Consider the following 11124-nt stretch of genomic DNA (forward strand, 5'->3'; position numbering starts at 1 on the left):
TCTCCAGCACCACAACTCAAAGGCATCAATTCTTCTATTGCCCCTAGTCGTTGTCAAGCTTTCTGATGTCTAGCCAAGCAGTAGTGAAGACCATGGCCTGGATCAGGCACATCTTAGTCTCCAGACAGACATCATTGTTCTTAAGTACTCTGGAGAGGTCCCTGACAGCTGATTTTCCCCAATACATTTTCATTTCCTGGTTTCTGGCACCAAGAGTGTTGATTTTACAGCCACGCAAACGGATTCTGTTAACAATCTCAATCTTTTGATCTACTGTGTATTGTGATTTTGCCAATCAGCCCAGTGGTGGGAATCTTTGATCTTGATGTTGAGCTTCAATCCATAATTAAGGCTGCAGTCTTGGACCCTCTGGAGCAAAACTTCAAGTCCTCTTCACTTTCAGCAAGCAAGGTTGTATCATCTGTACAACACATGTTGTTGATGAATCTTCCTCCAATCCTGATGCCACGTTCCTCCTTATGGAGGAATGTTATGGAGCCTCTAAGGGAAGACTTGGTTTCACTCCTCCAAGACCAACTAATTTGTTTTCTTGGCAGTCCACAGTGTGTTCAAGACTTTTCTCCAGCACCACAACTCGAAGACATCTATTCTTCTTCTGTCATCCTTAGTCATAAGCATAATAAGTAATTGAGAAAACCACGGCATGCCATCTTCTAAATCCTGCTTGAACTTCTGGCATTTCCTTATGCATGTACTGTTCCTGACATTTTGGAATGGTCTTCAGCAGGGTTTTACTTGCATGTGATATCAATAATATTCTTTGATAATCTCCATACTCAGTTGGATCACATTTCTTGGGAATGGGAACAAATATGGACCTTTTTTAATACATTGGCCTGATAGCTGTCCTCCAAATTTCCATGCATAGACTGTTGAGTGCATCCAAGGCTGCTTCTGCTAATTGAAACAAGTCAGCTGGTATCCAATCAATTCCTGGGGCCTTATTTTTTGCCAGTGCCTTCAATTTAGTTTCTACTTTCTCCTTCTTGACCATCAATTCCTGTTCATCTGGTACTTCTTGAAATTTTATAGTGTCAATCAATTCTTTCTGGCACAGTGACTCTGTCATTTCCTCCAACATCTTTTTTATATGATCAAAGAATGTAGCCTTTGGTATGAATTGCATTTCAATATCAGGAAAACAAAGATTCTTACCACTACACTGGGAGGCAGCGTCATGATGGTGGGAGAGGAGATTGAAAGTGTCAACAGCTTCATCTTGCTTGAATCCACAATAACCCCCTTGGTACCAGTATTCAGAAAATACGGAGACACATTGCACTGTGAAAATCTGAAGTTAGGGACCATTCCGAATTAATGAGGAGTAGTGATGTCAGTTTGAAGACTAAGGTGCATTTGATTCAAGCCATAGTCTTTTCAATTACTAGCTATGCATCTGAGAGCTGGACAGTGAATAAGGATGACAAAAATAATGGACACCCTTAGATACGGTGTTAGAGAAGAGCACTAACCATCTCATGGACAGCCAAGAGAAAGAACAGATATGTCTTGCAGAGGGTGCAGACTGAGTGTTTTTTGAAGGCAAGAATGATGAGACTTCACCTCACATACTTTGGACAAAGTACTAGGAAGAACTATTCCTTGGAGAAGGAAATGGTGCTAGGAAGGGTGGACGGTCCTCAAGGCAGAAAAAGATCCTTAATCAGGTGGATTAACAGGGTGACTGCTGCAGTGGGATCTTGTGTGTCAGTGTCATCAAGTGTGAGGACGGTGCAGGACAGAACAGGGTTCAGATCTTTTCTTTGTAGGGTTGCTATGAGTCATGCTTTACTCAAAGACACCTAACAACAATTCTGATGCCACATTGCTTGTCTTGTAATCTACCTTCTCAAATCATTTGCTGAAGGTACAAATTAAAGCGGTATGGAAAAAGGTTACAGCCCTGATGCACAATTTTCCTGATTTTACATACCATATTTTGCATGACTTCTTCTTGCTCTACGTACAGGTTTCACACAAACACAATTAAGTGTTCTGGAATTTCCATTCTGTTCAATGTTATTCCTAATTTATAATGTCTGACATAGTCAAATACCTTTTCAAATTTAATATAACACAAGTAAACATTTGCTTATATTCTATGTTTCTAGTCAAGATCTTTCAGACCCGACAGATGAAAGTCCTCATTTTTAGACTGTTCTGATTCCAGGTTGGATTTCTGAAAGTTTCTGTTTTGTTAACAATCTTCAGCAAGATTTTACTTACATGGGGTATAAATGAATTTGATCAATCATTTCTGCATTCTTTTGTTGTTACATGCTCTCTGGTCACTGGCAACTCATAGTGACCTTATGTATAATTGCTCTGAACCCTGTTTTGTCCTAAGCCAGCCTTATTGTCTCTGACACATCCGTCATTACCATAGTCACTGAGTCAATCCAACTCATCAGGGTCTTCCTCATGTGCACTGTCCCTCTAGCCTTCCTAGGATGATGTTCCTCTCCAAAGACTGGTCCCTCCTTGCAACATGTCCAAAGTATGTCAGACGAAGCTTCAGAATTCTTGCCTCCAAGCAGTAGTCTGATTTCACCTTCTCCGGGAAGAACCCGTTTGTTCTCCTAGCAGTCCATGGTATATTCAATACTCTTCTCCAGCATCACATTTCAAAGACATCAATTCTTCTTCTGTCATCCTTAATCATTGTCTATCTTTCTGAAACATAGCAAACAAAAAATGAGAAGACCATGTCCTGGGTCTGGTTCATCTTAATCTTTAGACTAACATCCATCATTGCTCTTCAGCATTCTGGAGAGATTTCTGACCATAGATTTTTCCTAATAGATTCCATCTTTTCATTTCCTAACTACTGGTGCCAAAAATGTTGCTTGTAGAACCAAACAAGTTGAAATTGTTGAACCATCTCAATCTATCTATTATAATATTGCCAGTTGAGAATCTTTGTCTTCTTGCTGTTGCGATTCAATGCATTATGAAGACTGAAGTCCTTGATTTTCTACATAATTGCTTCAGGTCCTCCCCAGTTTCAGCAAGCAAGCTTGTGTTATCTGCTTAATGCAGGTTGTTGGTGAGTCTTCCTCCAATCCTGAAGTCACATTCTCCTCATAAAGTCCAGGATCTCAAATTTTCTGTTCTGCAAAGAAATTGAAAAGGTATGGCCACAGGCTGCATCCCTGACATGCCCTTTTCTTCTTTTTTGAACCCTGTGGTGTTCTTTACTCTGTTTTGATAACTTCTTCCTAGTCTGAGTATAGGTTCCACATGAGCACAATGCAGTGTTTTGATATTATCCCTCTTCTGAAGGTTAAACCACAATTAGTTGTGATTCACATAGTCAAATGCCTTTGCATTGTCAATGGAACACAGAAAGACATTCCTCTGGTACTCTTTGCTTTCAGCCCAGATATATCAGACATCTTCTATGATGTCCTTAGTGCCACAACCTTTTCTAAAAAACCCAGCTTGTATTTCTGATAGTTCTCTGTCGATATACTATTCCAGTTGGTTTTTGTATGATATCCAGCAGAATTTTGTCTGCATGTGATATTAGTGATATTGTTCAATAATTTCTATATTTTCAGATCACTTTTTAAAATAAGTATATAGCCTCTTAAAAACTGTTGAAGGACTATCCATGCATTGTATCTATCTCAAGGGTACATAAAATAATAAAAGAATGATTTCTATGTCATTATGATGTTGGGTCCTTTGTGGCCAGTATTTAACATTGTACCAGGATCATTCATAGTAATTAGGTTTCAGTAGTGTGTCCAGGCTAATTATCAATATAGAGAAACGTTTGAAGATTTGCCTCAAAAAATAGTCAGTGGAAACCTTATGAATTTCATCAAAACATTGTTCATTTTAGTAGTGGAAAATGAGCTCTCTCCAATGGAAAACATTAGAAATCCACCAGCTCCTCCAAGAGAGAAGGATAGACAATCTCTTCCCATGTGATTAACCGTCTCTAAAAACTTGCTGGGGCGTCAGCTTTGAGTTAGTTCCAACTCCATGGTACACAACAAAGACAAACAGGATGCAAGTTCCAATTTTGGGGTGAGTTAGGATAGAGACAGGACACTTACATTCATAATGGTAAACCAGCGCTCAGGGTCAGTGCATCAGAGTTAAAGTAGCACAGCTCTAGGGAACTAAGACACACACACACGCAATGTCTCATTAGCTATAGCAATTGACCCTAAAAGATTTTTGGAGTTAGGACCTTGATATCTTGGTCATCACCCTTTAACTTACTATATTATATTAGCACAAATTACAAATTAAGTCGAATGGTAGATAATTGAGAATAAAATATTAAAATAAAATAAAATTTCTTTAACTTGAATTTTTTTCTTTTTTTCCTACAATTATTGTTTGGTTTTAGTCTCAGAAAAAATCCTAACATTTCAAAACATAAGACATCATTATGACAAATGATTACAAAGTGCATAGGAATCAAAACTCTGGGTGCATTCAAATACTCCATCTCATGTTATTGAATCAGTTCAGATACATAACAAGCCTACTTCATGTTTCTGAACCTGTAAATCTTAGCAGGTGAAGACTAACCATCCTTCTCCATCAGAGTTCTCTATAGTCGCCATGAAATTAATAAATTTATTGACAAACTCTTCCATTAAAAGAAACTGATGCAGAGATTGACCTGTATCCTCCATTATCAATTTTATCTAGTGTGAAAGAAAAATCTTGTAGCTCCTTTTGTGCTCCATTTTCCTTATCTTCAAAATGGGAAAGCTGCATGTGTTTGGCAAGTTTACAGCTCGCAGATTAGATGAGAAAGAATAAATTTGTAGACAAAGCATTATTAACATTATGAAGGATAATCTTTGGGTTTTATGACTCTATCTAAACATTGCTGAGGGATGCAGGACTTGCTTTTGTTTGTGTGACTGCTTGTCTGGTTTATGTTTCTTTGTTTCATTTTGATAGGGTAGGCATGTCATCTTCTGATTCGGTATCTTCCAAAGATTGTATAAAAATCTCTGACTTAGATTTCCACTTGTATCTGAAGGTGCAGGTGTAACTGACAGCTTTTATTAGTAGATGTCAAGAAATAGATTCTGGTCTTCTGGATATTCTAGCAAAAATAATTTTTGTCTCATAAATGTTGAAAAAATGATTCCAAAAAAATCCCCTTAGAAAGAAAACTGACTTTTTAATGGAACAGCTGGGCTATTCCATTGACCACTTTCCAATATGATTTTATTTTCCTGTCTTGGCAGTTTATCCACGTTGATGTATTGCCCCTTATATGAGCATAACATAATCCTGCAGACCTCAGGAAAATTCTGATGCCCAAACACATTCTAAATAATTGCTGCTCAACTGACATGAAAGTGTTTGCAACCCCAGAATCGCATAGGAATAGGATTTGAACTGCCTGTAGGATTTGCTGAGAGGATGTGTGATGAAATGAAAAGATCACTGGTCTGGGAGGCTGGAGAATAGTTTTCTAAGTCTTTCTGACAAGTCAAATCTCTTCCATTTTTATATTTTAGTATGTACACCTAATACCTTTTTTCTTCTTAGAGTGACTATTACAAGCAGATCCATAATTAACACCTTTAATACTGATCATTTTGTCCAAGGAACAAACAAGTCTTTCCTGGAGAGGGTGAAGTCAAGTTGTTTTTTGGAGAAAGGATTTTGAAGCTCCTTCTCACATTCTTTCGCCATGTTTCCAGGAGAAACCCTTCTTTAGAGAGGGATACCATGCTTGGAAGAGTAAAAGGACAGCACAAGAGAGGGAGACCCTGAAGGAGACAGATTGACACAGTGAGATTAAATGGGGGTAAATGTGTCAGAATTACTGAGACAGGATAGGACAGGGTTCAGAACTATTGTAGATAGGGTCACTCCGAGTTCCAGAAGGTACATAACACCAACAATGCTGATTAGGACAGCTCTACATCCTTATTTGCATCTCTGGCAACAGTGCAAACTGTAGTCCTGTAAATTTTCTATAACTTGTGTGACTATAAAAGGCAGAAAAGGTAAAAATGTACAATCCAAACGAATTTCTGTAAAGTTCATCTGACTTATAGAGACACCATATGGGTCAGAGTATAAAGATACTCTTTAGGATTTTGGGGAACTGGAATTTCAAAAGCAGACACCAAGGGCTTTCTTCTGAGGCATTTTGAGATTAATTAAAACCTCGTAACTATTTGTTAAGCAACCAAGCATGTTAACCTTTTGTAATTCTTCCTCTTGCTATTAGGTGTTCTCAACTCCAGTCCAAAGAAACCTAGCAATAAGAGATGCAAACTTGACCAGCCCTCCCCATCCTCAGTATCTCTGCCTGTTTAAATGCGTCATTGCAAACACTGTTTCAATCCATTTCATTAATGTCTTCCTCTCCTTTGCTGACTCTCTCCTTTACCAAGTGTGGTATCTTTTTTTTTTTTTTTTAAGAACTGGACTACCTGATAACAAGCCCAAAGAATGTGAGATGAAGTGTCATTACTTTATGCAGGAAAAACATTTTCAAAATCCAACTTACTTTCCTTGGGCAGGGAGAGGAAGCAAATCACCTCTCAAATAAAAATAGGAGGGAAACTCTTTAAGGAATTGCTTAGTTATATGGTGCTACTATAACAAAAATACCACAAGTAGTTGGATTTAACAAACATAAATTTCATCTCCTACAATTTAGAAGACTAAGAGTTCAAATTTAGGATGCTAGGTCTAGAAGAAGGCCTGTTATTGTTACATGTCATCAAGTCACTTGAGACTCATATCGAACCTGTGTACAACAGTTCTGAAACCTGCTCTACCCTGAGCCAACTTTATTGTCTCTGAAACACCTACCCGTTCACCCCAATAACTGAGTCAGTCCATATCATCCAGGGTCTTCTCTTGCATTTTACCTCCACCCTCCCTAGGATATGTCCCTCTCCAAGGACTGGTCCCTCCTTGCAACATGCCCAAAGTATGTCAGATGGAATTACAGAATTCTTGCCTCCAATAAGCAACCTGATTTCACCCTCTCCAGGACAAAACTATTTGTTCTCCTAGCAGTCCATGGTATATTCAATACTCTTCTCCAGCACCACAGCTTTGAACATCCATTTTCCTCTTATCATCCCTAGTCATTGTCCAGCTTTCTGATACATAGGAAGTAATCGTGAAGACCATGTCCTGGATAAGGCACACCTTAGTCTCCCGACTGACAACTGGCATTGTTACTTCAGTACTTCTGAGAGGTCCCAGAGAGCAGATTTTCCTCATGCAATTAATCTTTTGATTTCTTGCATGCTGGTACTAAGAGTGTCCTTGGTGGAGCCATGCAAACTGAAGCTATTAACAATCTCAATCTCTTCATCATCGATCACAATCATGCCAATTGGCCCCGTTGTAAGAATCTTTGTTTTCTTGATGTTGAGTTTCAATCCATATTTAAGGCTGTTGTTCTTGACTTTTGCAGCAAATGCTTCTGGGGTTCCTCAGTTTCAGCGAGCAAGGTTGTATCATCTGCGTAATGTAGGTTGTTAATGATTCTTCCTCCAATCCTGATGTCTCATTCTTCCTTGTAGAGTCCAGGCTCCTGGAAGATCTGTTTTGCATACAGATTGAAAAGGTATGGAGATAGGACCCATCTCTGCTGTACACCTTTCCCAATTTAGAGCCACGCAGTGTTTCATTGCTCTGTTCTGACAACTGTCTCCTGGTTCAAGTTTTTACATAAGCACAATCAAGTGTTCTGGGATTCCCATTGTTCTCAGAGTCAGCCACAGTTTGTTGTGATCCAAACAGTCAAATGACTTTGCAGAGTCAATGAAACACAGACATTCCTCTGCTTATCTCTGCTTTCAGCCAAGATCCATCTGACATTAGCTGTAATATCCCTAGTGCCACAGCGTCTTCTAAATTCAGCCAACACTTCAGGCAGTTCTCTGTTGATGTGCTGTTTCAAGGCTCTTTTGGCTTTATGTTTACCCCAAGTTGAGGGGTCAGCCACTTGGACTTGCCAGATGGCTTGAGTGTGTAGGGGGGGTGTCTCTGGCTCTTACTCCACCAGCATTTGGGTGTGTCTGAACTAACATGGTGGTAGGGCCCTCAGGCCTGCAGCCTCCAGCTAAATATTAATTAATTTTGGGATGACCATTCTTTTAATTGGCACCGTAGTTGTCTATTTGCTCTACTGAAGTAACTTGGAATTGCTGCAGTGATGAACAACTGTGTCACAGGCGTGTCAAACACCATAACTGGCTACCCATCATGGGCCACGTTTGGTGGAGCTCCCAGATTGATTCAGGTTTGGAAGCAGGAGTGGTATCCAGTTCCTAAACTACACGCCTCTGGGAACTTTATGAGGGTCCTTGTATTTAAATGTTGGTTGGGCCCGAGTGTCTATTGTCTATTGTTTACTGCTATTGCTATTATTATTTCATTTTAGAGGAACATTCTTCTAAGTTGTATAGCACTCTTTTGTCAATATGCTGTACTGAGATAACCTGGGGTTGCTGTGATGAACCTTATGCCATTGGGAGTCTAATGCCCTAATGGCTGCCCATGGTGGACAGTGTTTGGTGGAGACTCCAGTTTTAAGATGAGTTTGGAAACAGGAGTGACATCGACTTCCTAAACCACCTGCCTTTGGAAACACCTGCCTTTGGAAACTCTCTGAGCCCGGAGAAACAGCAGTAAGGCATAGAAAGGCTTCAGGCCTTTTGTTCAAGGCGTTGCTATGAGTCACCCTAGACTCAATGGCAAGGAACAGCAACAACAAATTGCTCATATGTTGTTTCACGAAATTCTTCTGTGTCAACCAATTCCTTTTAGTACAGTGACTATATATACTCCTTCCACCTTTTTATAATGCTTTCTGGATCATGTAATATTCTGCCCAAAGCATCCTTAAGTGTTGAAACTCAAGGCTTGAATTTGTTCTTCAGTTCCTTCAGCTTAAGAAATGCCCAGTGAATTTGGTCCTTTGGATTTTCTGACTCCCTTTTACACATGTCATTTTAATTCTTTGTTTGTCTTCCCAAGCTGTTCTTAGAAATCTTCTGTTCTGTTCTTAACTTCTGTATTTCCTCCCTTGGCTTTGTCTTCTCAGCATTCTAGTGCAATATTCTGAGTCTCTTCTGGCACCCATCTTCATCTTTTCTTCATCCTCTATCTTTTTAATGACCTTTTGTATTTGTCATGGATGATATTCTTTATATCCTCCCACAGCTCATCTGGTCTTCACTCATCCCCTAGCATGCCTTAAAATATTCTGTGTGTCTTGGGCTTTTGCCAAAATGTTATATGTGTCAAGGATGTTCTTGATAGAGTTGTGCACAGGTTCAAAAGAGATCTCTTTCAACCTTGGCAATTCTTTTTGGTTATTGTTGGTTTCGTTTTGTTTTTATTTTATACTGGTTTACTTACAAAGTTTGTATACATTGTTTTTCACACTGAATCTTTCCTCTTTCCTTTACCCACTCCTCTCTCTACCCATCTAATTGGGCAACCCTATAATTAAGCCTCTCCACCTATCCTCACCTCTCTGCTCCCCCCTCCCCTCCTGAGATCCTCACAGTCATTCTACAAAAATGGTCTTATACAGTATGTATCTTTATGAAACTGAGTTAATTTATTTAGCATAATGCTGTCCAGTCCTTCCAAAGTTAGCTACAAAATCATTGCTCCTGAGTTCTGTGTTGTATTCCCTTGTGCGAATGTACCATGATTTCTCAATCCATTTTATTGTGTTTGGACATTTGAGCTGTGTCCACATTCTTGTGATGATGAATAGTGCTGCTATGAATATCAGTGTTCAAGTCTCCATTTGTGTCAGAGTTCTCATTTTCTCAAGGTATAGTCTAAACAATGAAATAGCTGGGTCTTATGGAATTTCTATATTCTGCTTTTTTAAAATGATTATTAAATTTTATTAGTTTTAGTGAACATTTACAGAGATTTTGGGTTTTCATTCATTCATTGTTGCACTGTTTTCTCTACCCTCTTCCCCAGTTCATTCTTTTTCCCCCCCAAATGTCTGTTTTAATTGTCCATTTGCCACAGTGCTTGTCGAAGCCAGTTCTGATTGATCTCCTTTGTCAGTGTGTCTTTTGCCATTCCCTATCTCTCCTCCCTGAGAGAGACTTCACCCTGATTCATAAGGAAAAGAGGATGGCATATTCTCTTAGCTACTTCCTGCTGAAAAGGGACGCTGTGGGTTTCAGGGTGAAGATCTTCTCTCACTACTCTAAAGGGCCTTTAATTTTTGGCTTTAACTTGTTAGTTAAATTTGTATATTCAGCTTTTTGAGGAAGTGTCAAACTGCCTTCCAGAGTGGTTGTACCATTTTACAATCCCACCAACAGTTTATAAGAGTTCCTATCTCATCGCATCCTCTCCAATATTTATTACTTGTTACTCTGCTAAACTTTGCAGCTGCCATTGGGGCAATTCTTTGTTGATGGTTTGTTGAGGTCTGTCCATCTTGGATCACTGGTCCCCCTGTTTTGTCTAGTAAAAGAAAATGTATTGCAGTCTTTCCTTGGGGAAATACTCCTTATATCAATTTTAATTAATAGTGAGATTAAGGAATGCTATATCCCATCCTTTATACTTTTAAAACTATTTGGTTTAAAAATCATGAGACATCATCATGAAGCTTCAACATTATATCATTACCTACATCTGTTATGAGAGGGCATAATTCAATGAAATAATCCATATGTGGCTATCTGACCATTGAAAAAAGGGTGGATCTGCATTAATTGGGAGATAATATTCTCTTTAACAAGTTGTACTGAAAAAAAATTAATATATTTTGCAGAAAAATAAAATCAATTTTACATTTCACAAACCAAAATTAACCCAAAATGCATGAAATAAGACACCTAAAGGGAAAAAGCAAGGGGATTTAATTTAAGGCATAAATAATTTATTAAACTTAACTTAAAATGTATGAACAACATAAAATAAATTATATAACTCAGATCTGCTAATAATTAAGTATTTATGTTCATCAAAATACCTTACCCATAGAGTAAATATAGAACTGGGTAAGAACATATTTCACAAGGACACATCTGGTAAGAATCTAATCTCTAAATAAATAGAACATTTCAACAATTCAATGATGTTGTTATGTGCCGTCAGGTC

This window comes from Elephantulus edwardii, unplaced genomic scaffold (genome assembly GCF_000299155.1).
Source record: "Elephantulus edwardii isolate Elephantulus edwardi_28Jun2011 unplaced genomic scaffold, EleEdw1.0 scaffold00035, whole genome shotgun sequence".
NCBI lineage: Eukaryota > Metazoa > Chordata > Mammalia > Macroscelidea > Macroscelididae > Elephantulus > Elephantulus edwardii.